This window comes from Malaclemys terrapin, chromosome 3, assembly GCF_027887155.1.
Source record: "Malaclemys terrapin pileata isolate rMalTer1 chromosome 3, rMalTer1.hap1, whole genome shotgun sequence".
NCBI classification, from domain to species: Eukaryota; Metazoa; Chordata; order Testudines; family Emydidae; genus Malaclemys; species Malaclemys terrapin.
The window spans coordinates 135,684,185-135,710,528 of NC_071507.1; the positions used below are offsets into that span (position 1 = coordinate 135,684,185).

The 26,344-nt window shown below is 42.4% G+C and overlaps 1 protein-coding gene across 6 annotated transcripts in view; it reads right to left on the reverse strand.

The window, feature by feature from the left end:
• KLHL32 (kelch like family member 32) overlaps window positions 1-26,344 on the reverse strand; it is a 176,855-nt gene that overhangs the window by 139,930 nt on the left and 10,581 nt on the right. For 5 of the 6 annotated variants that reach the window (XR_008444235.1, XM_054021346.1, XM_054021349.1 and 2 more), the window contains exon 2: window positions 20,531-20,654. The exons of the other annotated variant lie outside the window; for it this stretch is intronic. The gene's annotated coding sequence lies outside the window, so the exon portion shown is untranslated. The remainder of the gene's footprint in view (window positions 1-20,530; window positions 20,655-26,344) is intronic. 6 annotated transcript variants of the gene reach the window in all.

The window sequence follows — 26,344 nt, forward strand, 5'->3', positions numbered from 1 at the left end:
CTCATTCTTAAACTTTCAAGAACTTCACTTTGCAACCTAAGTAATATTCTCTTAATGTATTTGTATGTAATTTCTAGGGGCTTTTTGATTTTTTAAAGGAAAAAGATAAATTATATTATGTGCAACTGTAACGATTTCCTCATCATGCATCAGCAGAGTTTGAATTCTGAACTTTCACTGCTGTTGCACAGACTGCTATCACTTGAACAATAAAACTAACTACATCACCCAGTAGGAGGAGAAGGTTGTTATGCTAGAGTAGGAAAAAAAAACACTGCTGGTACCATATGCTGGGTCCAAGAGATGGTTGAGAGAGCCAGGCATGGTCCTCCTCTCTCGCTGTTCCCCTTCCTCCTCAGAAGTTTGTGGGGGAAGAGCCTGGCCCCAAGGGAGAGCATACAGTATTGGGCCAGGCTCCCCCAGTGCAACTCTCCCCCACTTGCAGCTCCCAGGCATTCTCAATTCAGTATGTACTGCTGCTTGCATGGGGCCAGCTTTTTAGAATACTCAGGTCTAGTTATTTTGTTAGATTGCCAAAGTTTTCCTGAGGAATGCAAGTGAAAGAAAGCAAATGCTGATTTTTAACTATTTATAACTCAGCTAAATCTGATCAGAATTTAATTGTACAAAGAAAAGACCCTTCTATGGCCCAAGGTCTCTCTCCCTGACAGATTTGAAAGGCCTGCTGCAAATATTGAGATGCTAGAGCTTCTGAAAGTGTAAAATGTCACAATAATCTTTTATAAAAGAAAACGTTAGAGAAATTAGATACAGGGATCACTACCAGCTCCCCTAAAAAAAGATGTGTATTCTATAACACTGATGATTTCAGTAGTACATTAAATCAGCCCTATTTTCTAAGACCCATGAACCTCCAAGACATTTTAACTGATTACCTTAAAATCCCACAGCAACTACTTTTTACAGCAATGTATGATGCAATTGCTTTTATTTACAGTGATGTATGATAAAGAAAAATATGCAGTGCTTAGAGAATATAGCAAATGTTTATATGACGTATTTACTTAGGATTCATAGTACAGTACATGGAGACTAGTTTCTTGGTGTTTAGATCGTATGGCTCTACTATATTTACAGGACAGCTGTTTGATGTGTAAATAGTATTTTCAAGTTCTCTGTCTTACAATCACAAACAAACAAAAACAACTGAATTTCTTATTAGCTAGATAGCCTTGTGTAACCGAGTATTTTAAGTGGCTGCTTACAAGTGAAGTAAATTGGCCCTGTATATAAAAGTTGAATCTTGGTTTCAAAGTAGAGGTATCTTAAACTTTCCTCCCTTCATTTTACTCACAGAAGCAAAAATAAAAAGGCATTTAAATTTTACAGTGTCAGATTTGTATTTATTTCAGTGGATACTTTAAGAGAGACAGAGGGAGACACTCCTCAAGCATTTTAAAATACCCTGCAATTCTGCCATTCACAGTATTCAGAAAAAAGTTTTTTTTTTTAATTTTAAATATATCAGTCAATCAAAGAAGAGGTTGTGAATGCCCGTGGCTGTTATTCCGTGCCTGTGCACTGTTTAGGAATGACCTTGCATAGCCACTGGGTGGCAGAATCATACCTCACGACTGTACGTACCTCCAGGAGGTAGAACGGAGTGTACTTCAGGGAGTCCATTTTACCCAGACTACATACAAAAGTAAAACATCTGGCAGTTACCTGAACTGGGAGTTTGCTCTGATCTCTACAGATGCATCCTCGCTAGGGAAAAGGCACATTCTTATCATGCTAGCTAACACTTGATAAGGAGGTAAAATCCTACTGAAAACAAGTCAATTTGAGGTTTTTACACATTAACAAATCAAAGTAAACCTTGGCCTCACATTTGAGAACAGTAGTGTGAATTGAAAGAGTGTGATGATGTTAGCTCAGTTCATCTCCATTAATGAATATAAGTTGTTTACATCAAACATGACATGTTTGGCTTCCTCTAGACTATGTTAGAAGATTCTATTTCAAGGGATCACCAAGAGTTTGTCTAGACTAAGATAAAAGGTGTGTTTTTTAAAAATGCTCACCAATGCATTTTAACATTCTAGTGTACATAGGACAAGATGTACTTTAACACGTTAAAAGCAACAGAGGGTCCTGTGGCACCTTTAAGACTAACAGCAGTATTGGGAGCATAAGCTTTCGTGGGTAAGAACCTCACTTCTTCAGATGCAAGTGAGGTTCTTACCCACGAAAGCTTATGCTCCCAATACTGCTGTTAGTCTTAAAGGTGCCACAGGACCCTCTGTTGCTTTTTACAAATTCAGACTAACATGGCTACCCCTCTGATATTTAACACGTTAGCTAATTGTGGTGAAACTCAGAGGGGACTAGGAGACACCTTGACCAGGTATAACATGTTAAAAATCCATGTATCCTGCTTGTAACAGGGTGTGCTGACTAAGGAGCTAATTCAGCATTGTCACTCAAATCCCCACCAGTTTATATTAATTGAGCTCTGGTTGAAAGACAGTCAGTCAGCAGAGGAGGCCAATTATCTGAGTGGAGATACAGCTGAGGGGCTAATTGGGAGGAAATAGCCCCAGCAGGTAGGATTATATAAACAAACAGGAAGGAAATGCTGGGAGGAGAGTAGGGAGCCTGAAGGAAGGCAGAAGTAGGCCAGAACTGGCAGCTGCTACTAGTATACCCTGCCCCAGAAGCAAGTAGGGAAGCTGGCTACTGATTGTAAATATACTATAATAAAGCCTGGTGATGGTGAAGAGGACCTGGATTGGTTGTGGTAGGTGACAGAGGTTGGAGAGGCCTTTTGAGACCACCCAGTGACACTCCTGTAGACAAACCCCAAGCAGTGAAAGTGGGAGGATGAAACTCTGCTACTACTAGTCCTTTTGTTTTTTTATGCCCAAATACTGATTCACAGTCACTTATGAGTAAAAACGGGGGGAGGTTTTTTTACTCCTATTATGCTGAGAGGTAATGGTGACTGCTTGGATCACAAACCTCTTAGAGATTAGGAATGAAAGCACCCTTCACTTGAGTGTTTCATATAACTATCTTATGGGGCCACATCTAAAACAAGGCCTAATAGCCTGCCCAGAAACCTACCACCATTTTGGCAGGGGATTCCACTGGGGGGGCGGGGTCAGGGGAAGCAAAACATACAAAAAACTGGGAGAGCTGGCAAGAGAAGCAGCAGCTGAAATCCATGTCTGATCCTGGAAGAAGCTTGGGGAGAGGTTTTTTGGTCAGGTGCAGGCTGAAAAAAAAGAGTATTTTTGGTGCTTGTAAGCAAAGCTGTTTCCTATTATTTGATTCTTTCTACATTCAGAGACACAGCACTTTGTAAATTCTTAGTAAAACAAACAAACAAAAAAAAACATGCAAAGAAATAGTTATCACCAAATGCTACTCTCAAACTAAACATTGCTAAAAATTGAGCTCCTAATCTCTAATCACCTCCCATCCCATCCCTGCATCCTCCTCTCTAGATCACAGTGGAAAACATCATCATTCTACATGTCATTCAGGCATCATTATTGACTCACACCTTTCTATTGGTCATCACACCAGGTTATGTCTAAATCTTGCCAGTTGCATATTATCTTTAAGACATGGTCTTTCCTGTCCATCCACACAGCTAAAATTCTTCCCCAAGCTCTCATCACATCTTGCTTATTGCAACATCCTTTTCTCTGGCCTTGATAAATGCAATCTCGCCCCACTCACAGCCACTCAGAACAAAGATCATTTTGTTAGTCCATCACTGACCACGACACATTCACACCCCCCTTTGAATATCTCCACTGGCTCCCACTTAGGGTAACCAGATGTCCTGATAAAATCAGGACTGTCCTGAAATTTAACCCTTTGTCCTGCGTCCCAATAGATGTATGATCGGGACCCCATTTGTCCCGATAATCAGGTAAGGAGGCAAGCAGGAGGGGTGAGTAGATGAGTGGCAGGGGGTGAGTAGGTGAGCGGGGAGCCAGTAGCGGGCGAGGATTCTTGGAATGGGCGTGGGGGTTTCTGGCAGGGGAGTGAGGAGGTGAGTGGCAGGTGGGAGGGGATGAGAGGAGGCGAGCAGTGGGTGGGGGACTGAGGAGGGATGCAGCAAGCCAGTGGCGGGTCAGGGGGTGAGGAGGGGTGGGGTGGTGGGGCCAAGTGGGGAGGGGAGTGGAGCCTGGGAGGAGCAGGTGGTCTGTGGGCGGGGCTGACGGCACCCAAATATGTCCCGATATTTTACAGTTCTGATCTAGTCACCTTACTCCCACTTCTTTCTCCCACCAAACATAAGCTTCTTGTATTCACTTTATAGGCCCTTTACAGTCAGTCAATCCCCACTCTACCTATGATCTCTCATTAGCTACTGAAGTTTTCTTCTGATTGACCATGATGCCAGCCTCCACTGCCCATTTGCTAGATTTTCAAACAAGCATCTCTTGTGCTTTCTCCCATGATGCCCTACACCAGGGATCAGCAACCTTTGGCACACGGCCTGCCAGGGTAAGCACCCTGGGAGGCAGGCCGGTTTGTTTACCTGCTGCATCCACAGGTTCGGCCGATCGTGGCTCCCACTGGCCACAGTTCACTGCTCCAAACCAATGGGGACTGCGGGAAGCGGCGCAGGCAGAGGGATGTGCTAGCCGCCGCTTCCCACAGCCCCCATTGAGCTGGAGTGGGAAACCACGGCCAGTGGGAGCCACGATCAGCTGAACCTGTGGACGCGGCAGGTAAACAAACCGGCCCGACCCACCAGGATGTTTATCCTGGCGGTCCGCGTGCCAAAGGTTACCGATCCCTGCCCTCGTTATCCATCTTCAGCCATCCACCATTATCTGCCTCATAACTCTCCTTCGCTGTGATGCTTACAAAAAAACTTGACAATGGTTAGGTATTTGCTGGGCACAGACTACTGCCTATTATGCTGACCAACACGGTCTCATTATTTACTTGTACTCCCCATCTGTCTGTATCCATCTATTGTCTCTAGTCCTATACTTAGACTGTAAGATCCTTGGGGCAGGTACAGCCTTTTTGTTGTGTGTTTGTACAGTGCCTAGTACAATAGGGTCCTGGTCCATGACTCGCGCTCTAGGTGCTATGGTAATCCAAAAATAAGTAATGACTAAGCCCCTACTTAATTTGTGATATTGACACAATATTAGACTTCCACCGCAATTTTTATTTTAATTAGCTTACTTGCACAGTCCACAATTTTGTATACATTTTGAGGTTTGCAACACACTTTTTTCCCCCCATTAGTTCAGTAGAATCCCATTTATCCTCGCTGATAGTAGCTGGGGTTCAGGCTGTCAGCCCCATGCATTTATGACTGTAATATAGGTGCAGGAAAATGTCTGGCTATCAAAAATGTTAGCAGTCATAACTTAATACGTCAGTGTTTATATTGTTCCAGCAAATTTCTCTTAAATATGTCTTCCCTGGCTTTTCCAAATTATCACAATTAATAAAGGTCCATTATTACTTTTCCGCAATTTTCCATGTCTTTTCCATAACTCGGCCACAAGTATTTGACAATCATCCCACAATTCAAATAAAACCTTACTAGTGACAATGTACAGGGTGCAACAGCTTTCTGAAGTTTACTGATTGGGGTAGAAGCAATTCAAGCAGATTGGAAGAAGATACAAATCAAAGATGACCAATAAAATAAAGCCTCCGAGGGAGGGTGAAGACTGTCCCACTGAATGCAAAAAGTTAGCTAACGCTATGTTTAGTTCTTCCTTTTCACCTATGGTTGGTGGTAAAGATACTGAAAATTACAGCAAGGCATCCTAAACCCTGACATAACCTTTGCAGAAACACCTGTACAGGTACTTGTATAGCCCCCACAACTGTAGTATCTGAGCACTTTTACTCAGATAAGTCCACCCAGATGTGATAACCTATTTTAAACATTAGGCCCTGAGTCCTATAAGAAGCTGTACTTTATGCAGGCTTTTTTTGGTTTGTTTTTTTTTGTACGTTTTTGCTAGTAGATTCATAATAGGTTTCCGATACATTAAGTCTATATTACAGGTGGGGCTGATCACACCACCGATTAAGGTTACCTGACTCGTACCATTGTAAGACTCGGTTTTCAGCTGCTTGTAACTTTGCTAGACTTTAACATTTCAACCCAAATGGTTACACCTGCCTCATGCTGAATATTTGTGGAAATTTTTAGCCAAAATGGTTCAGCTGTTTCTGAGAATGAGGCTAGGACAAAATACATGCTGGTAACCTCTTCTTTGGAAATATCTAGTGACTCCATGCTTGGAAGAGGGACTTGAAATTTAGCAGTGGGTGTCTGTGTCAGGGATGTCTCTGTCGCCATCCCTATGAAAATCCACCCAAATGTAGCCAAGTTATAAGCCTCCGGGTTAAAAATTGCGGTTCACACGTACTGAGTAGAGACTTCAGAGATTTTAGATGTTAAAAATCTAAGAGTCTATCCTTAATGAGCATGCTCAAGCCTCTCATACCTCCTAGTGCTAACTACACAGACCATGTTCCAACTTCACAGAGCAATTGAGCATGCTCCATTCCCTCACAGCTCCTACATGTCAGCAGCCACCAATTCAAATGTTTTGGAGGTGGTGTGGTGAGGGGGGATTCCTTCTCCCCCCCCCCACCCACCTCCTTCATCCCCGGTGTCTCCCTTGACCTGGGATTCTGCCCTCTCTCTTACTTTCCCATTGCATGAGCCAGTGCTGCCAGGGGTCGAGTTCTCAGCAGACTCCCATGGGTTCTGTTTTGCAGGAGCTAACTCTGTGTGTTCCAGGTCACAACACCATTTGGCCATGCTGGGAGGGACACCCCGATCAAATTTTGACTCCAAGATCTCTTTCTTGAGTGATATCAGCTAATTTAGACATCATTTCATATGTATAACTGGGATTATGTTTTCCAATGTGTATTACTTTGCACTTATGAAATTGAATGTCATGTGCCCTTTTGTGGCTCAGTCACCCAGGTTTGTGAAATCCCTTTGTAACTCTTCACAGTCAACCCTGGACTTAACCATCTTGAGTAAGTGAGTATTTGCAAACTCTGCCACTTCACTGTTAACCCCTTTTTCCAGATAATCTATAAATAGGTTATACAGGTCCCAGAACAGATCCTTGGGGGACCCCGCTATTTATCTCTTTCCATTGTGAAAACTGACCATTTATTCCTATGCTTTGTTTTGTATCCTTTAACTAGTTACTGATCTATGAGAGGATCTTCCCTCTGATCTCATCACTGCTTAGTAGGATTAAGAGCCATTGGTGAGGGACCATAGCAAAGGCTTTCTGAAAGTCCAGGTACACTGTATCAACTAGATCACCCTTGTCCACATGCATATTGACCCCCTCAAAGAATTGTAATGGATCCGTGAGACGTGATTTCCCATTACAAAAGCCATGGGGAAGAGTCAAGAACATATCATGTTCATCTATGTGTCTGATCATTCTGTTCTTTTCAACCAATTGGCCTGGTACTGAGCTAGGCTTACTGGCCTGTAATTGCCAGGATCACCTCTGACGCATTTTTTAAAAATCAGCATTACATTAGCTACATTCCAGTCATTTGATACAGAGGCTGATTTAAGGGATAAGTTACATACCACAGTTAGTAGTTCTGCAATTTCATATTTGTTGAGTTCCTTCAGAACACTTGGGTGAATACCGTCTGATCCTGGTGACTTATTACTACAGTATTTCAAAACCTTCTCTATTGACATCTCACTATGGGACAGTTCCTCAGGTTGCTCACCTAAAAAGACTGGCTCAGATGCAGGAATCTCCCTCACACCCTCTGCAGTGAAGGCAATGCAATGAATTCATTTAACTTCTCCACAATATCCTTGTCTTCCTTGAGTGCTCCTTATCACCTTGATTATCCAGTGGACCCACTAATTGTTTGGCAGGTTTCCTGCTTCGGATATACTTAAAATTGTTGCTGTGTTTTTGTGTCTTTTTCTAATTGCTCTTCAAATTCTTTTTTTTTTTTTTTTTTTTTTGGAGGGGAGGCATGCAGAGGGAACAAAAACTGGACTCGGGAGAGGGAAAGGAGCAAATTGAGACAAGGAGCTTGGTAAGACAGTCTGGAGTGCGAGACTGGGACTGGGAGTACGAAGAGAGGATGCTGGGATGAAAGCCAGTGAGGGAGCTGTGGGAGAGGACTAGGGGCCAATTGACTGGTGGGGAGGGAGTGCTGAGATCATCTGAGGAGCAAGGAAGAAACAGAAAACTAGAAGGAGGAGACAGACAGGAGATTAGGACTGGGAGTTTATAGGGAAGGTTGGAAGGGCTCAGAGAGCTGATGAGGAGGCCAGGAGGGGGAAATTTGGGACTAGTTGAACAATGAGGCAGACTTAGATGAGAAGCCCGAGGACTGGAGACTTGGATTAGCTTGGTGAGGAGACTGGGCCTGGGATGAGGAGACGGGTGGGGAAGAGATAGGATTGAGACACGGACATATTGGAGGGTCAAGTTTGAGGGGGAAAATGGGCAGACGAGTGTGAGCCACAGAGTCTGGAATGGAACCCAGGACTCCTAAGTCTCACCATTACCCTACTGTTAGCAACTATCTATGAACCCACTGGTAAAGTGTCTCTCTCATTTCCCTGTAGTGCTGACCCACATAGATGACAACTACTACTGATATAATTTACTCCTTTAGCAATTGGTGGTGAATTTAAAGTTTCCAACGTTGCTGATACCCATGTGGGTCTCATTACGATGCCATATGATGGAATTTGTTTTTTCAGTTTGCTTTTTTAAATGGCTAGGAAATCACACACACACACACACACCCCCATATTAAGGTTGCAAAAATCAAGCACTCAAAATTTAGGAAATACCAGAATTAAGATTACATGATGACATAGTATTTTTCTATCAGGTAGGGCACAGGCAATTAAAGGCTGCACGCTAATGAATGTGCACAAAGAGGGCTGAAGTAAGGTTGCACAGGCAACCTTAATTCTGGGATTTTTAACTTTTGCATGCTTAACTTTGCAACCCAGCAATTATGTTCTTTTAAAATAGCTTTTTTGTGTATAATATGTATTTCTCCTGTATGTGGTGTTACAAATGTGGGGAGTAGTAGTTTATTTCTATTTTGAATTAGAAGTGCCTATTGCAGTGATTTTTTTTATGTTGAGATGTGAGGCTTCTTCAAGTATAAAAGGAATTTGGTACAAGAAATTGTACAAGAAAGCACTACTACTACTACTACTACAATTTACACATTATGCTCTAAAGTAAGGGAAAGCTGACTATTTTCCCACCAAAGTGAATTTTTCCACCAGAAGAATTTCTCTCCACCCTCATTCCCTATACTCGTTTCCCAATTATGATCTGTTTAATTTTTTGTGCTGTGGTGAAAACTGGTAAAATATAATAGGATTTAGAGACTGCTACAAAAAACAATTTTATTTTTTGTATAGGTTTTCTAGAGAATACTTCTAACACCATTTACCTGGTATATTGGTAACCCGAAAATACTACTTCAAATTTGTTCACGAAAAACTTTTGCAAAACTTGAAATTTCATGATTGTTTATTTTCCAAAACCTGAACTTTCCAAGAACTGGCATAGTATTGTTGAAAGGATCACAGTCAAATTTGTTGCCACTGACCCTGAGTGAGGCAGTGTCTGAGATTTTGTTATTATAGGATACATTGCATCCATCTATAAAGATGAAAACATTGATATGTTCTACTATAGTTAAACATATCATCAGATATTCAGACTAGCAATAATTGCCTCCTTTATAAAAGAAATTGTTATAAAAGAAATGAATATTGTCATGAAGGAAGCCATTTGCTCAGCAAGAACCATTTCTCACACCACTGGTGTGAAACTGCAACTCTCAGTCTAACAAAAACGACAAAATCAGGACAGATGTGTGTCACTTTCCTAACATTGCTTGGGGGGGTAGCAGTTACTACCTAACAAAACAGAGACATTGGAATCTAGAATATGCAAAAATCTCTGAGCTCAAGACGTTCAACCACCACATCCTCAGTAGTTGCTATTCTACAGTTTCCTTCTTTTGGGACTGGCAATCTACCTGAAATGTATTCATTTTTAGCATTTGCTTTTTTAACCCTCAAAAAATATCATTCAAATGCTGTGAGCACTTGAAGCAGGGCTACAGATTAAGGAGGCATGAAGCCTATGTCGCTCTGGTTGGGATATGGATTGTCCTATCTACAATCTGCTGATTTCTGTAATTCCTGTGTTTGCATGGGACTCTCTCCCAGCCCTGCAATACATTTTAGAGTGCCTTCCGTGGAATAGTAATACTTTTATTGTTTGGGGAAACAAACTTTCACCTCTATCATCTTGATTAATCTTTTGATATGGATTATTTCTTCCAATAGGTATTTATTATCTAAAATGTATTTACACAGTAATCACTTGAGGCTGCAGGATTTGGCCCTTGTTGGCTCAAAATGCAGGAGTATACTGAGGGCAGGAAGTAAAGAAGGTGTGCAGGAGGATTCTGCAGCCCCTTGTATATCCCAAAACCAACCTCTCCAGCACAACAGGGCAGGGGAACAGTTATAAGTGTACAGAGGTAGTGAGAGAACTAGACTGAAACATAAAGGGGAAACCTCTCAGTGTACCAGTTGAGGAGTGGGAAATCCCCAGGCCAGGGAGAGAAATGGGGAGCTTCTCTGCTTTTAGTACAGCAGGAGGGGCTGCACTGCCCCTGCATTCTCTTACTTTAGTCCCTAGCTAGCCCTATGGACCACACCAACTCTTATATTAGGGATACAGCCTATATCATTGTAGCTGCAGATAGGTTGCCCTTGTGCTCCATATTCTGCTCCTGAATTGGAAATGGGGGTGGAAGTTTCTTTCCTCATAAAGATGCCTTCCAGCACTTTTATTTAGGCATTGCATGGGAAAACCAGATTTCATCCCAATCTGTTCATACCTTCTTCTGTCATTTTCCATTTTTAGTTTAACTACCCAGGAGCAAGAATAAATGGTTTTTCTAGAAAGTCTTTCACACTGTCCATTGTCTTCACTCACTGTCAACCCTGCTGATGTAATTTCTTTCTATTGATAATTATTTTTTAAACTTTAAAACAGAGAGTGAGAGAAAGCAGAAATCATAGGTTACATTTTAAAAGAATCATTTGAAGGAGCCCATGGTCCACCTCATGAGTATGACTCACATCTCAGCCAACAGGATTTAAGAAGCTCACTTTAGTGCAACGAATTCTCAAAAATGTTCAGTCACCCAGTTTAAGTTTTTCTGATTACTCTCCTAAGAAAACATGCCAAACCCTATTTCACACACAAAATTTCAATATACTGTACACTTCTCACAAAACAACAAGACCCAGAATTAATGCTTTTTACATATTAAAAGGCTATTAAGGGGAACTGGATGGCTCAGGTGATTGGTAATTGGTAGGGCCCTACCAAATTCACGGCCATGAAAAACACATTACAGACCATGAAATCTAGTCTCCCCAGTGAAATCTGGTCTTCTGTGTATTTTTACCCTATACTATACAGATTTCATGGGGGAGATGAGCATTTCTCAAATTGGGGGGCCCCGACCCAAAGGGAGTCATGGGGTGTTGCAAGGTTATTGTAGGGTGATTGTGGTATTGCCACCCTTACTTCTGCGCTACCTTCAGAGCTGGGTGGCCAGAGAGTGGTGGCTGCTGGCCAGGTGCTCCACTCTGAAGTCAGCGCCCCACCAGCGGCAGGGCAGATGTAAAAGGTAGCAATACCATAACATGCCACCCTTATTTTTGCGCTGCTTCTGGTGGTGGCACTGCCTTCATAGCTGGGCTCACAGCCAGCAGCTGCTGCTCTCTGGCCACCCACCTCTGAAGGCAGCACCACCGCCAGCAGTAGCACAAAAGTAAGGGAGGCAATACCATGACCCCCTATAATAACCATGTGATCCCCCCATTATCCCCTTTTGGGTCAGAACCGTACAGTTGCAACACCATGAAATTTCAGATTTAAATATCTGAAATGATTAAATTTACAATTTTTAAAACCCTATGACCCTGAAATTGACCAAAATGGACCATGAATTTGGTAGGGCCCTAGTAATTGGATATGGATTCTTTTCTAAATCTACACAACTCACAGAGTCCAATTTGACTCATGTTAATAGGTGACAGTTGGCAGTCTCAGCAGAAAGGTCAAGCCCTAATAAATAGGTATGGAAACCTTCCTCACTTCTAAGGATGGCCTCTCAGTAATACAGTTGATGCATATTGGTAGTATCCTGGCATGAACCCTACTTCTCCATTGCCATGCACTTTGTGTGCAGAGAGCCATGCGTGGCATATACTCTAGAGTTCTGGCATGTAGGTTTCTCCACTCTACTTGCCCAAGCAGTGCCTCACTGTCTACACAGCTATTTATACCCATGCTAGCTGGGGTGCAGTCTGTGCTTTATACCCTGCTGTAAATGTAGATGTGCCCTTAGATTCACCTCTCACTTTGTATTGGCCTGATGTATGGCAAATGTTATAGGTGGCATTATACCTTGAAAAATTAAGGCTATAACAAATACTATGAAATAAATCATTTCTTCAGCACTTTAGACTGAAAACATTGAGCCCTGTAGGAAGTCAACTTTGTATGATTACGTTCTGCAATTTAAAAAGCGCTATGAACGTTTATGCCTAAAGAACATCATTCTTTGACTACAAGCACCAAAGTGAAGACAGATTATACTGGTTCTAATACAATAAATGCTGGATATAGCTGCTCATATTTATATAATTTTGAATTGAAAAGGTCATATTTTGAATTGGAAATATGACCTTACGTTTATATTAAACAATATTGGACAGCAACTTCTCCCTGCTCTCCCCCCCAAGAGAATGCTATTATTAATTTTTCTTTTTTTTTTTTCTTTTTGTAGATATTAAACAAATGTCAAAGTTAGTTAAACTCCCATCCAAAACTAATCCTAATCCAATTTAAAATACAGGGTTTGGTAAGTATTTTGTGCACACAGAGACCTAGCATAGGCATGAGTAAATTGTTTTTTAAGACCATACATTTGTTTAAACAGATGGTATCTACACCACATGTTACATTCTGTTGCCAGATAACTATTTATTTGAATTAATAGAAAAGGAGCTACTATTTAAACTTTTTAAGACATCTCATCAGAAAAAACAACATTTCATCTGTGTAACATTGAGGTTATACAAATGAAACTGAAGTTGGAATATAGCCATTAAGGTTCATTATACACAACTGCTAGAATTAACGAGTTCAAGTCCTGTCCCAGCTCCCATCCTAAACTACATATCTGTGACCCAAGGAAATCTTGTATTGGCTCAAGGAAATTCTTCCTACTCCAAAAACTGCAGAGGGATTCCACAGCCATGCCTGCTGCAATAGTCTATGTAATAACTAGCGGATTCATGTAGCCATGAACACAATGGCCGCACTATGCCCTTCTTTCCTGCTACCCACAGGAGTTCACAGAGCGCCTTTGAAAAATCCAAGTTCTATAGCAGAACGGTACGGCAGACCCATTATTCAGACTCCTCAAATCCTGCATCAAATGGAACCCCATTAATTCCAGTCCTCTCAATTGGTACTATACCAACTTAGAGACCTTTGAGAACCCTGGCTGTAATCAGTGTTGACCCCAAAGCTACTCACCTAAAAAGGGTTCAGAAACAAATTTATTTTCATTGAAGCTGGAAAGGCTACCCCATGTGCAAGAATAGGAATTTTTCTTCCTTGAAAGTATCCAGTTATAAGTATTTCATTGTAATTATGATTTGGATGGGGTTTGCATTAAGGAAGACGCATGCTACCAAATATTTTTTAAAAGGTAATCTTTAATCATGGAACATTGACCAGTTTGTTAATGGACCAATGACCAAGAAGGTGTTTTTCCACACAGCTCAAATTTTAGCTGATAATTTTGGAAGAAGTTCCCTGATAAAAGCTCAGAGACCAAAGGGATTAAAATCCACACACTCTATAGCTGCCCTTTCTAAGTAACTAGGTTACCAAATATCAATAGAGTGGTTGGGAATATGTCAAACAGTTTTGTGAGATTTACTCAGGGACCACCTAGAAAAGAGTAGTTGCTAAGAGTAGAGTAAAGCCTCGTGATGTCACACTATTGACAGGGAAAACTATTGCAGACTATTGAATGCTGTGAATTAACATAGAAAAAACCTAACACAGTAATAAATTCAGATTACTGCATCATAATATATGCTTTGGACCAAGCCTTGTTCTCATTTAATTCAGTGACAGTTTACTCACTGACTTCAATAGGAGCTGAACTGAGCCCTCGGCTCATTTCTCTCCACAGCTGTAGTCATTAGAATTATTTATGGAAATACTTCATAATATGCTAGTAAATGTACTACACTATATTTTATAAACAATAATGAAGTCTTATTAATGAAAACCTCACCATAACACTAAGCAATTACATATTTGCGGAGAAGTGGCCACCATTTTTCTGGGCAAATTATATAGTATGCATTGTAGTGAAGTGCAGATGAATGAGGATCTAATTGTATATAATTTTTAAAGAATTATTACAGCTGATGAAGGAAACGAAGTTAGATTCTGGGGTGAGATCTCGGATCTCAGCACTCATCTCCCATTTCCCTTCTGTGACCCAAGTTGTTCCTGGGCTCAGATCAAAGCAATACTGAGCCCTTGGGTGCAAAGAAACAAAAAGTGTTTTTATTTGACTCATCCCTTTTAGGCAGGGGACCACCTGCAGCTACTGAGGTGACAACTGGAGGTATGCTCTCCTTCCCAGTCAGCCCCGCGCTGAGCTGTGCTCTTCCCTTTTAACCCCACCCGCCAAACATGACATCTATAGTGGACTGGAGCTGAGTCCACTGGAGCTCATTCACTCTTTCCTAGTCAGTGTGGGGTTTGTATATCCCCATTGCCTCCTCTCACAATAAAAAGGGAGCCTTAGATCTATCTGCAGAGTAGGGCCCTTCCTGTACAATAACACCACTCTTTTTGAACAAGAGAGGTTCAGACACATCCATTACATTGCTGGGACACCCAGGCAGGACTGTCTACTGGGTTAGGATCTACATGAGGGGAGTAGGTGAGCCAGGCAGGCAATGGGCAAGCCCAGCTGGGTGAGGGTAGGATGGGAGAAGGTCAGGGGAATGCATTTCATCCACCAACTGATGAGGTGAAGTTTAATAGATAAAGGAAATATAGCCTGGGGCAGCATTAACCTTTACGTGCCCCCTCCCTAGGGTGACCAGATGTCCCAATTTTATAGGGACAGTCCCAATTTTTGGGTCTTTATCTTATATAGGCTCCTATTACCCCCAACCCCCATCCCGATTTTTCACATTTGCTGTCTGGTCACCCTCCCCCTCCCATTAAGATGGGGTCTCATGGGCAAATGCAACTAGAAAAGAAACTGATAGCACGGCTCTATTAGAGCCACATTGCCAGGAAGCAAGGGGCTGGTGCGAGGCCCCACAGACAAAGAGGCAGGAGGGTTCCGAACAGGTCGCTGTTGCCCAAGATCAAAGCAGATCCCAGAAGATCTAGGAGATTCTCCCCAGCAGGACACCTGGAAGAAACTTTTCAGAGGACAAGCTTGTGGAGATTTCCTTCCCCAAGCCTTTTCCTATGGGTTTTAACTATAGGAGGGGACAGGGCATTAGCCCTGTCATTCTAGCTGTGACAACCTGCCAGTGAAGTCAGTGTGAGCAGGGTCAGGCTCTGGCTCTACATTTGGAAGTTCCTAGCTCTTCATAGCAGTACCGGGCAAGCTCCTAGTCAGGAGGATTACGTTATTTAATCTATTTCCATGCAAGTATGCATTTTGTAAGAGATTTCACAGACCTCATTTGAACAGATCCCTATGCTGCTAAATGTAATGCCTTTTACTGGATATTGGCACTGTATATCTATGAAGACATCACAGGTGATGTTTTCAATTATTTTAAAAAATTAAATATTGCCTGGTGTCAACAAGATCGCTGATTGCCATTTTAATAATCACAGGCATTTGAATGTCAGGCATTTGATTCCAGCTGCTATGATCTTTTGTACAACTGTGAGCAACATTCCCCTGGAAAGGAAATGGTGATTTCAAAAAGGACATGCCTCTCCAGGGAGGACTTGGTGACCAGACTAAAGTCATGATCTCACAGACATCAAATAAACAATAATGTTTAGCACTGGCATAGCACTTTTCATGTTTAAGGTACTTTATAAACTTTGCTAACAATATTAATTTGTTAAAAATAAACTGTCATAATGAACTATGCCATTTGTAATCATTCAAAGAGTCTTGTTTAAGACCAATTAAAGTATATTCTAAAGTCAGTTTTAACTAGTGCATAAATTAATTCTGGTTTATTCTACAGTTTTTAGATGAGAAAGTTATAAGTGACTTTATAGGATCCTTAGGTTAACCTTCTCTATTCATAGAACTGTATGTGCAACCTATAAAACTAAGTGACAACATTTTGAGCCTGATTCAAAGCCCACTTAAGTCTTTCCACTGACTTCACTGTGCTCTAAATCAGGTCCTTTGAACTGCATTATACTTGATTTTGTATTGCCTTTGTTATACACTATTTCACAATATTCAACAATCCACACTAGATCTCCCATTCATCTGAGTGATTTAGTGATGTTCTGGTATAGTTAAATTCTTCACAGAGCCTCACAGCTAACAGGACACCTGGGGTAACCTGTTTGTTCTCCTTAGGGCTTGCTCCCTTTTCCCTTCCAGAGGTGAGTCTGAATAAGCTTAGATAGTGGCTGGCATAACAGAGGAGCAAAACTATAACACACGCACACCAGTGTGCAAAGGTGAAAATCAAAGCTGGGCACCCACTACTTTAATTTACCAAAATATGAGGTGCAATTTACATGTTGAGAAGCTGTATGCTGGTGTAAGTGAGTGTAAACACTGTAGGAGTCAGGGGATCAGAGTCTAACTGACAGCATCTTCTACATCAATTTGATCCAGAGAATGGTTTATGCAAAACATTGCTCGACTGGTTTTTTCAGAACAATGCTAACTGACAGGTGCCGTCTGCACCAGTTAACCTGGAAAGGTTAATTACAAATTGCCAGAGGTGTATGATGAAAATAAGAGAACAGGAGAGTTAAAGCAACTGTAAGTAAGTAAAAACAGAGGAGAGAGGAAAACTGCTTGCTAACATTATCCAAAATGATGCTACATCTTCTGTATATTACCATGTCTAATAGGCCTATTTGGATTTTGTGCTTATTATAAAGTTCTTTAATCATTTGTTGGTGACAGGATATATTCCTCCCATAAAACAGAAATGAAAAAAAATTACATTAGTACTCCAGGGTCAATCTCTACCCTCAGTTACACTACACCACCACCTCAGAAGTCAGATTTTTTTCAGCATCTAAACAAGTGACTAAAATACCAGTGGTGCTAACTGTCAAGATTTTACTGAAAGTCTCTGGTGGTTTTCTTAATGTCCCAGCTCCTAGAGGCAAATTATGTCAAAATCTCATCTTTCATTTGAAAAATAAAAGTAAGCTTCCAACCCTCAAGATTGTGGGGAAAAGCCTGAAAACATGACCAATGAGTAACCTTCAAGCTATGAAAGCAGAAGCCAAAACCCCTCAAATACTTTTTTTTTTTTTTTTTTTTTAATTCTCATAATTTCTGTGGCCTGGCTAATACTTGGGATTGGCAACATTGAAACCCACACACTTAAACCAGACCTCAAGGAGGATGCTACATGGAAGAGCTATTCATTAGTGTCCAGAGTGTATGTACAACTATGCAAAGATCTGGTGGTAGTGGTTCTGGATGACATTAAATTTCCCTAGAGTTCCTACTCAGCACAGATTAATCCAGTAACTAGTCCTGGAAAGGCAAGCAACCAAGGACATAACAGATGAATGAGCATACTGCAAGGACTAAACAAATAATTAAGTACATTTAACTTTTCTCCATAGTAAGTGACACACAGCAGAAAACCTGCATTTGAATCAGATGACCTCTTACAGACAGATTGTGCCCTCTACAGCACCTTGTCTATGAATAGGAGTAGATGTCTTGCACACAATCCTATGTGATATTGTCAGCACAGAACTATAGATTTTTTTTCATCCTGAACAACATACACCACACCACTACGAAGCACAGGACAGCAATTCTGTCAGTGGGGTACTATAACAAAACAGACAGTAGACTTGAAATTCTATTTGCTCAGCTGACAGGACTGCAACTGTTTTAAGTTAATCAGTAATACAAAGTATCCAATGCACATCTGCAAGCTGAGTTGAGAATAGGTTTTGCACACATTTCAGGTTGGATGCAAGTCTCCTGGGTTGATGCTGGACTTCTCTTCCAATTTTGTAATTCTTGGGTTTAGCAATACTGCCACTCAGCGTGCTACTTCAGATACTGTTGCATCACCACTCTGTCTTGTCTTGCCTCACAGAAGGCGAATTCATTCAGTCACACAACCGTTTATTGAATGTGATTTTTAAGTCTCTTGTCATTGTGATATATCAGAGCTCTATCCCATTGACCAATCCTGGTCATTTCACCTTGGCATCAATACTGATTCTGACATTGCCTATTAAAAGGTGTTCCCGGCCCCTGAAATGAACCAATAATTAAGGCTGTAAGAAAGTTGTGATTTTTTGGTTCACAGCCACAGTTTCAAGTATCAGGGGGGTAGCCATGTTAGTCTGAATCTGTAAAAAGCAACAGAGGGTCCCGTGGCACCTTTAAGACTAACAGAAGTATTGGGAGCATAAGCTTTCGTGGGTAAGAACCTCACTTCTTCAGATGCAAGTAATGGAAATTTCCAGAGGCAGGTATAAATCAGTATGGAGATAATGAGGTTAGTTCAATCAGGGAGGGTGAGGTGCTCTGCTAGCAGTTGAGGTGTGAATGCCAAGGGAGGAGAAACTGCTCAGGGTCGACAACAACGCTTAAATGGAGGGGCATCTAGGCCAAATTTCAGCGAGTGACATTGCAACCTGGTACATGGTGTTGGAACATCACTCACATCTGCAACTACAAAAAAGTTGTGTTGTGTGTGAAAAATTGCAGCTTCCACAACAAAACTGCAACCTGCGACCTTCTTACAACCTTAGCAATAGTCCTGTTATGAAATGCCATGTCCGGGCTACCGTAATAGTGCTAGACCAGGGGTCGGCAACGTTTGGCACGCGGCTCGCCAGGGTAAGCACCCTTGCGGGCCGGGCCAGTTTATTTACCTGCTGACGCGACAGGTTCGGCCGATCGCGGTCCCCACTCGCCGCAGTTCGCCGTCCTGGGCCAATGGGGGCAGCGGGAAGTGGCGCGGGCGAGGGATGCGCTGGCCATGGCTTCCCGCCACCCCTATTGGCCCGGGACGGCGAACCGCGGCCAGTGGGGGCCGCGATCGGCCGAACCTGCCACATCAGCAGGTAAATAAACTGGCCCGGCCCACTAAGGTACTTACCCCGGCGAGCCGCATGCCGAACGTTGCCGACCCCTGTGCTAGACCTTCTTGGATCACTTAAAGCCTGGCTCTGCAATATTATTGTGAGCAGTTTCCCAGTGTTTAACTGAGGTCACTGGAGGAATCCAAACCCTCAGGTCTGGATTACAATTTTCCAAAAAAATGACAGGGGAGGGTGGGGGGAGTTCTTCAATGGTCTTCTAAATGAGAGACTCTTCAAGAAGGGTGGAGGGCTTTGCCCCCACCTGCAAGATACATTGCACTTTGGCCTCCTATCCCACAAATCACAAGGGAGCTGCAGGAGCCAATGGCAACTTGGTCTATGGCACCTCCCACCTCCAGTCTTCCTGGGCACACAGCTCGAGTGGAGCCATGCTACAAAGGCTATCTGTGCCTTTCAGAGAGAACCCATCCATAAAAGTTGTTTCCACTACATGGAGGGGTGCTGCAGGAAAGGTAATAAACTCCAGACATGATCTCCATGGAGCTGGTGAAGAGACTATATGGTCATTCCCAGTTCCAGCCTGAGCATAGCCATTCTCCACCTTAGTTCATCCTAGCCCCTACGCAGATCTCAGTACCAGAGAGCCCTCTGTGGCGACTCGAAAAGCACAGAAACAGTTTCACACAGATGACTGATCTCAGAGACATGAACTGGGCCATAGGTTTTAATCAATCAAAACTCCCATTGATTTAATTAAAAATGGAGTAAAGATTTCAGGTTTCGGCCAAGTTTCTTTATAAGTACTATTTAAAATATCCTCAAGCAAATAGGTACATTCTTCAGCTACATCACTGGGAATGTAGTTCATTCCCTAATTCATTCATTAAGTAATATTAGACTGCAAATTGCGATTCAGCAACAGTACAGGAAATTTGCAAAATAGAGAGCTAGTTTTTAATATGGAAAGATTTTTTCCAGTTTAATTAAATACTAAAATAAGGAAACTCATCTTTGTGTTTAATATTTTGTTAGTGGGGGGAGGGGGAGAAGACCTCTTCACTTTTGCATTACTGCAGTATCACTTGCTTATTATTAACTTGTTCAGCAGCACCTCAACATATGGAAGGAATTTTATTTGACAATACCTTGTAGGAAATTCAGCAGATTTCTGGCAGTATTAATTTGAGTAATTTGAGCAGATTTTCACCTTCCTTTGAGGCTGGAATTGGCTGGGATCACTGCATTTAATTTCCTTGTATCCTCTGGAGGCTGGGAGCAAATGAAAAAAATTACTGAACTTTGCCTCACAGAATCATAGAAATTTAGGACTGGAAGGGACATCGATAAATCTAGTCCAGTCCCCTGCACTGAAGCAGGACTAAGTATTATCTAGATCCATCCCTGACAGGTGTTTGTCTAATCTGTTCTTTAAAACCTCCAACGACTAGATTCTACAACCTCACTAAGTAATTTGTTCTAGTGCTTAAATACCCTTACAGTTAGAAAGTTTTTTCCTAATGTCTAACCTAAATCTCCCTTGCTGCAATGTAATTCTATTAGTTCTTGTCCTGTCCTTAGTGGTTAAGGAGAAGAATTTATCCCCCTCCTCTTTGTAACAACCTTTTAAGTACTTGAAGACTGTTATGTCCCCCCCTCAGCCTATTCTTCCCCACACTAAACAAACCCAATTTTTTTATCTTTCCTTGTAGGTCATGTTTTCTAGACCTCTAATCATTTTTGTTGCTCTCCTCTGGACTTTCTCCAGTTTGTCCATCTCTCTCCTGAAGTGTGGTGCGCAAAACTCAACACAATACTCCTGTTGAAGCCTTATCAGCCCGGAGTAGAGTGGAAGAATTACTTCTCATGTCTTGCTTACAACACTCCTGCTAATACATCCCAGAATGATGTTTGCTTCTTTTGCAACAGTATTACGTTGACTCATATTTAGTTGATCGACTATAATCTGCAGATCCTTTTCTGCAGTACTCCTTCTTAGGCAGTCATTTCCCATTTTGTATTTGTGTAATTGATTATTCCTTCCTAAGACTGTATTTCGCATTTATCCATATTAATTTCATTCTATTTATTTCAGACCATTTCTCCAGTTTGTCAAGAACATTTTGAATTTTAATCCTGTCCTCCAAAGTGCTTACAACCACTCCAAGCATGGTATCATCTGCAAACTTTATAAGTGTACTCTCTATGCCATTATCCAAATCGATTACAAAGATATTAAACAGACCCAGATCCAGGACAGATTCCTGCGGGACCCCACTCCATATGCCTTTCCAGCTGGACTCTGAACCATTTATCAGTGCTGTAGCTAAACATTTTAGCACGAGGAGCGAGCAAGCATATTTGCACCCTTTACTAGAGTCCTGCACAGGACTATTCTTTTAATCCCGCTCCCATCCCATAATACCCACTCCCACCTGCTCCCGCATTGTTTATTCAATTCTTATGCATTCCCACTATTTTGGAAGTGGGTCTTTCAGAGCTGGGCAGCCGGAGAGCAGCAGCTGCAGGCCGGGTGCCCAGTTCTGAAGGCAGCACCACCACTGCCAGCAGCAGAAATAAGAAAGAAAGAAATTAATGGAGATATCCCAGCTCCTAGAACTGGAAGGGACCTTGAAAGGTTATTGAGTCCAGCCCCCTGCCTTCACTAGCAGGACCAAGTACTGATTTTGCCCCAGATCCCCAAATGGCCCCCTCAAGGATTGAACTCACAACTCTGGGTTTAGCAGGACAATGCTCAAACCACTGAGCTATCCCTCCCCCCACAAAAGCACCACAGAAGTAAGTGTGGCAATACCATGCCTGCTGCAGGACTCTACCCCCTACTGTTTTTTCATCATTTTTCCATCCCATTCTTCCGCGGTCCCCAGCTTTACACCCTGGATGGCTGCCCCGCTCACCCCACCCTGGTTATGGTCCTGTCATTTATAACTAATCTGAGTATGGCTTTCCAACCAGCTGTGTACTCGCCTTACAGCTAGGCTACATTTCCCTAGTTTGTATGAGAAGTTAATTGGAGACAGTATCAAAAGCCTTACTTAAAGTTGAGATGCATCACATCTACCACTTCCCCCCCCCTCCACAAGGCCTGGTACCCTGTCAAAGAAGGCTATTAGGTTGATTTGAAGATTTGTTCTTGTTGACTAAATCCATGCTAACTATTACTTATCAGCATCTTATCTTCTATGAACTTACAACTTGACTATTTGATTATTTGCTCCATTATCTTTCTGGGTACCGAAGTTAAAATGACTGGTCTACAATTTCTTAATTGTCCTTATTAGCTTTCTATAGATGGGCTTTTTCCAGTAGTCCGGAATCTCTCCCACCCTCCCTGATTTCTCAAAGATAATCGCTAATGGCTCAGACCTCTTGTCAGCCAGGTACTTAAGTATTCTAGGACAGTGGTTTACAACTGGGGGGGCGTCTGTGGACGATGTCTAAGGGGTCCGAAAAAGGTTGTCGTTACCATAGAACAGTGGTTTACAATCTGTGGTCCGGGGACTACTAAGATGCATTTCGTCAGGCCCTAACAACTTGAAGACATCTAACTTGTGGAAGTAAATCTTAACTTGTTCTTTCCCTATTTTAACCTCAGATCCTATCCCTTTTACAGTGATGTTCACTATGTTAGTTGTCCACTCATTGCTAACCTTTTTGGTAAAAATTGGGGGGAGAGGAGGGAAGAGAAGACATTTAACACCTTGGCCATTGCGGAGTTCTCCATTATTGTCTTTCCTGCCTCATCAAGTAATGGGCCAACCTTGTCCTTGGTCTTCCATGTCTGGCAAACTAACAGCTTTCAGCTACTTAAAAAATAATTTGTTCCTTTTTAGCCACAAACCCTTTTTGCTTTTGTAAACTACCAATAACTGCTGAGCTTTTATTTATTTTGAGTCCATTACATAACCACATTTGTTGTCATTTGTTGTCTCTCCTACACAAAAGCTGCTCAGGAACTCTAGCACCATTTAGGAAATCTTTTACCTTTTTTGTGAATTGTGGTAACAGCATTTGTTTATTCTGATTCAATGACACAGCATTTGTAAACAAAAACCACCAATTTAACATATTTTTCCCCACTGATTCAAGAATCACATGCTCTCGAGCCCTTTTTTCCTCCCATCTTGAGGATCTGCTGCCAGAGATGAGCAGAGTCTGAGCCTACATCTTGGATGTTCACTCAGAGGATACTTCGACACAGCAATTAACTCGCAGCTGGCCCATGCCAGCTGACTCAGGTTTGCGAGGCTCGGGCTAAGGTGCTGTTTATTTGTGGTGCAGACATTCGGGCTTGGGCTGAAGCCTGGGCTCTAGGGGCAAGGGTCCAAGAGCTTAAGCTGCAGCCAGAGCCCAAGCAGCTACACCGCAATTAAACAGCCCCTTAGCCCGAGCCCTGCAAGTCTGAGTCAGCTGGTATGAGCCAGCTGTGGGTGTCTAATTGCAGTGTACACATATCCAGAGAGGCTGACCTGCCTCCTCCAGTCAGCCCCCATCCACCTGACCAGAACAGCAAGATAAGGGTGCATGAGCCAGTAAACAAGGAGTATATCTTGTATGTGGGAGAGAGCAATTATGTTGGCAGCATTTTACCACTCACCTACGTAGACTGGTATCATTAGCTGAATGCAGCAACATGTAGGCAGATTATCTAAATGGAGCTCATATCCCTGATGGAGGCTCCCCACACTACAAATAATAATGTTTAGTTACTTTTTCTGCATCACCCTATGGCATGTTAATTTTGGGAAGGGAATATTGTTTCCTTTGGTTGGGGTATTGCAAAATTATATGTATGAAGAATAATCTAAACTGAGAATTCATATAGCACTCTGCATTTAAAACCTCTCAGGCCTGGTCCCCACTAAGTCCCTACTTCGGACTAAGGTACGCAAATTCAGCTACGTTAATAACGTAGCTGAATTCGAAGTACCTTAGTCCGAACTTACCGCGGTCCAGACATGGCAGGAAGGCTCCCCCCATCGATGCCGCGTACTCCTCTCGGCGAGCTGGAGTACCGGCGCCGACTGCGAGCACTTCCGGGATCGATTTATCGCGTCTTAACCAGACGCGATAAATCGATCCCAGAACATCGATTGCGTGCCGCCGGACCCTCCGGTAAGTGAAGACAAGGCCTCAGTCACTTCTGCCCCTTTAATTTTGAGCAGCACTCCTTCACATCTTTATTTGGAATACACTTCTGTCCCATTTCCTTCTTTAAAGACATGCTCCTGTTTCCATTGTTACAGAAAGTTTTCCTTTTTAAAAACTTGCTTGTGGTGGGGGGCTTTTAAGCCCCATCACATGCTAATATATTAATAACATTTCTTTTTAGCAGAAATCTACTCTGGTCTATTTTATGGGAGAATAAATAGGCCAGAAACTAAAATGGACAACTCACCACTTTCAAAGCAAAATACAAAATTAATTCCTTTTAGTTTTTCCTATAATTATTTAAATAATATTAGTTAACAACAAAACTAAACCAACCAAAGGAAAGGAGTTAAAAGATGATGATTGCCAAAGGTGTAGAAACTAATGTAAAACTAACAGAAATGCACAACTGTGAGAAGAGAGTCTGGCCCCTAATGTTGAAGAGCCAAAGCCCTATAATTTGTAGGACCTATTTAGCACCTTTCCCACTTCTGCCACTGCTTAGAGTCACTCTGCTCCAGAGTTAAAGACCTATTGGAAATCCAAAAGGTTATGAGAGGAGCATGCCACACAGGCTTTGACAAGTTGCCTCCTGACTCATGGATCCCCAGTTGTTCAGTAAGGAGGCTTGACCTTGTAAGGTGGCAGCTACTCTGATGCTGATCCACCAAAACAGTTCAGCATGAGCACAGTCTTACTGAAGTCCACGTGTGCGCTTAAAATTAAGCGCATGCTAAATTGCCTTGTTCAATTCATGCAAGAGCATTCAGCACCTTGCAGGTACACACCCTGACTGCAGAGGGGTTTCTGGGGGCATAGTGGGCAGGGTGTACAGCTGTATTCCTTAACCCATTTCCACATACATTCATGGTTCCCCTCGTCCTGCGTAAGTGAGCAGAGAGCATCCTGCCCATTGTTATTTAAAGTTCAGCAGCTCTTAAACTTTCCCATTTCTAATAGTAACCCTGTTGGAGAATGTGGTGTATGACATACCTTTTGTTTTCTGTGTACAGCACCTTTAAATTCCTAAGCACTTTCCTGGTGAGCAGAATTCAGCGGCCATTTTATTCTCAAAACTCAGCACACACTATAAGGCCTTGGCTACACTTACGAGTTACAGCGCTGTAAAGCCTCCCCCAGCGCTGTAACTCACTCCCCGTCCACACTGGCAGGGCACTTACAGCGCTGTATCTCCCTGGGTACACCGCTGCAGGTACTCCACCTCCCCAAGAAGAATAAGGGATACAGCAGAGTGGCTACGACTCACAGGTGTGAGTGTAAACGCTTGCAGCGCTGTACTAATCACCTTGTCAAGTACCAATCCTCTCCATTGTTGTGACCAGCTGCAGGAATGCGGAAGTGCCAGTTTCAAAGCTCGTACAACAGAGAAAAAGCAAACATTTTGCTGTTTGCTTTGAGTGAGTGAATGAATGAGGAGGGGGCCGGGAGTTCAGAACTTGCAAAATAGAGAGCTGACACATTCCAAAAAGCACTCTCTCTCCCCGCACACTCCCTGTCACACTCCACCCCACCCCACCCCACCCCGGTTTGAAAAGCACGTTGCAGCCACATGAATGCTGGGATAGCTGCCCATAATGCACCGCTCCCAACACAGCTGCAAATGTTGCAAGTGTAGCCACGCCACTGCACTGGCAGCTGTCAGTGTGGACAGACTGCAGCACTTTTCCCTACTCAGCTGTACGAAGACAGGTTTACCTCACAGCGCTGTACAGCTGCAAGTGTAGCCAAGACCTTATAAGAGACAACACTGCATGCTCTTGAACCCACAG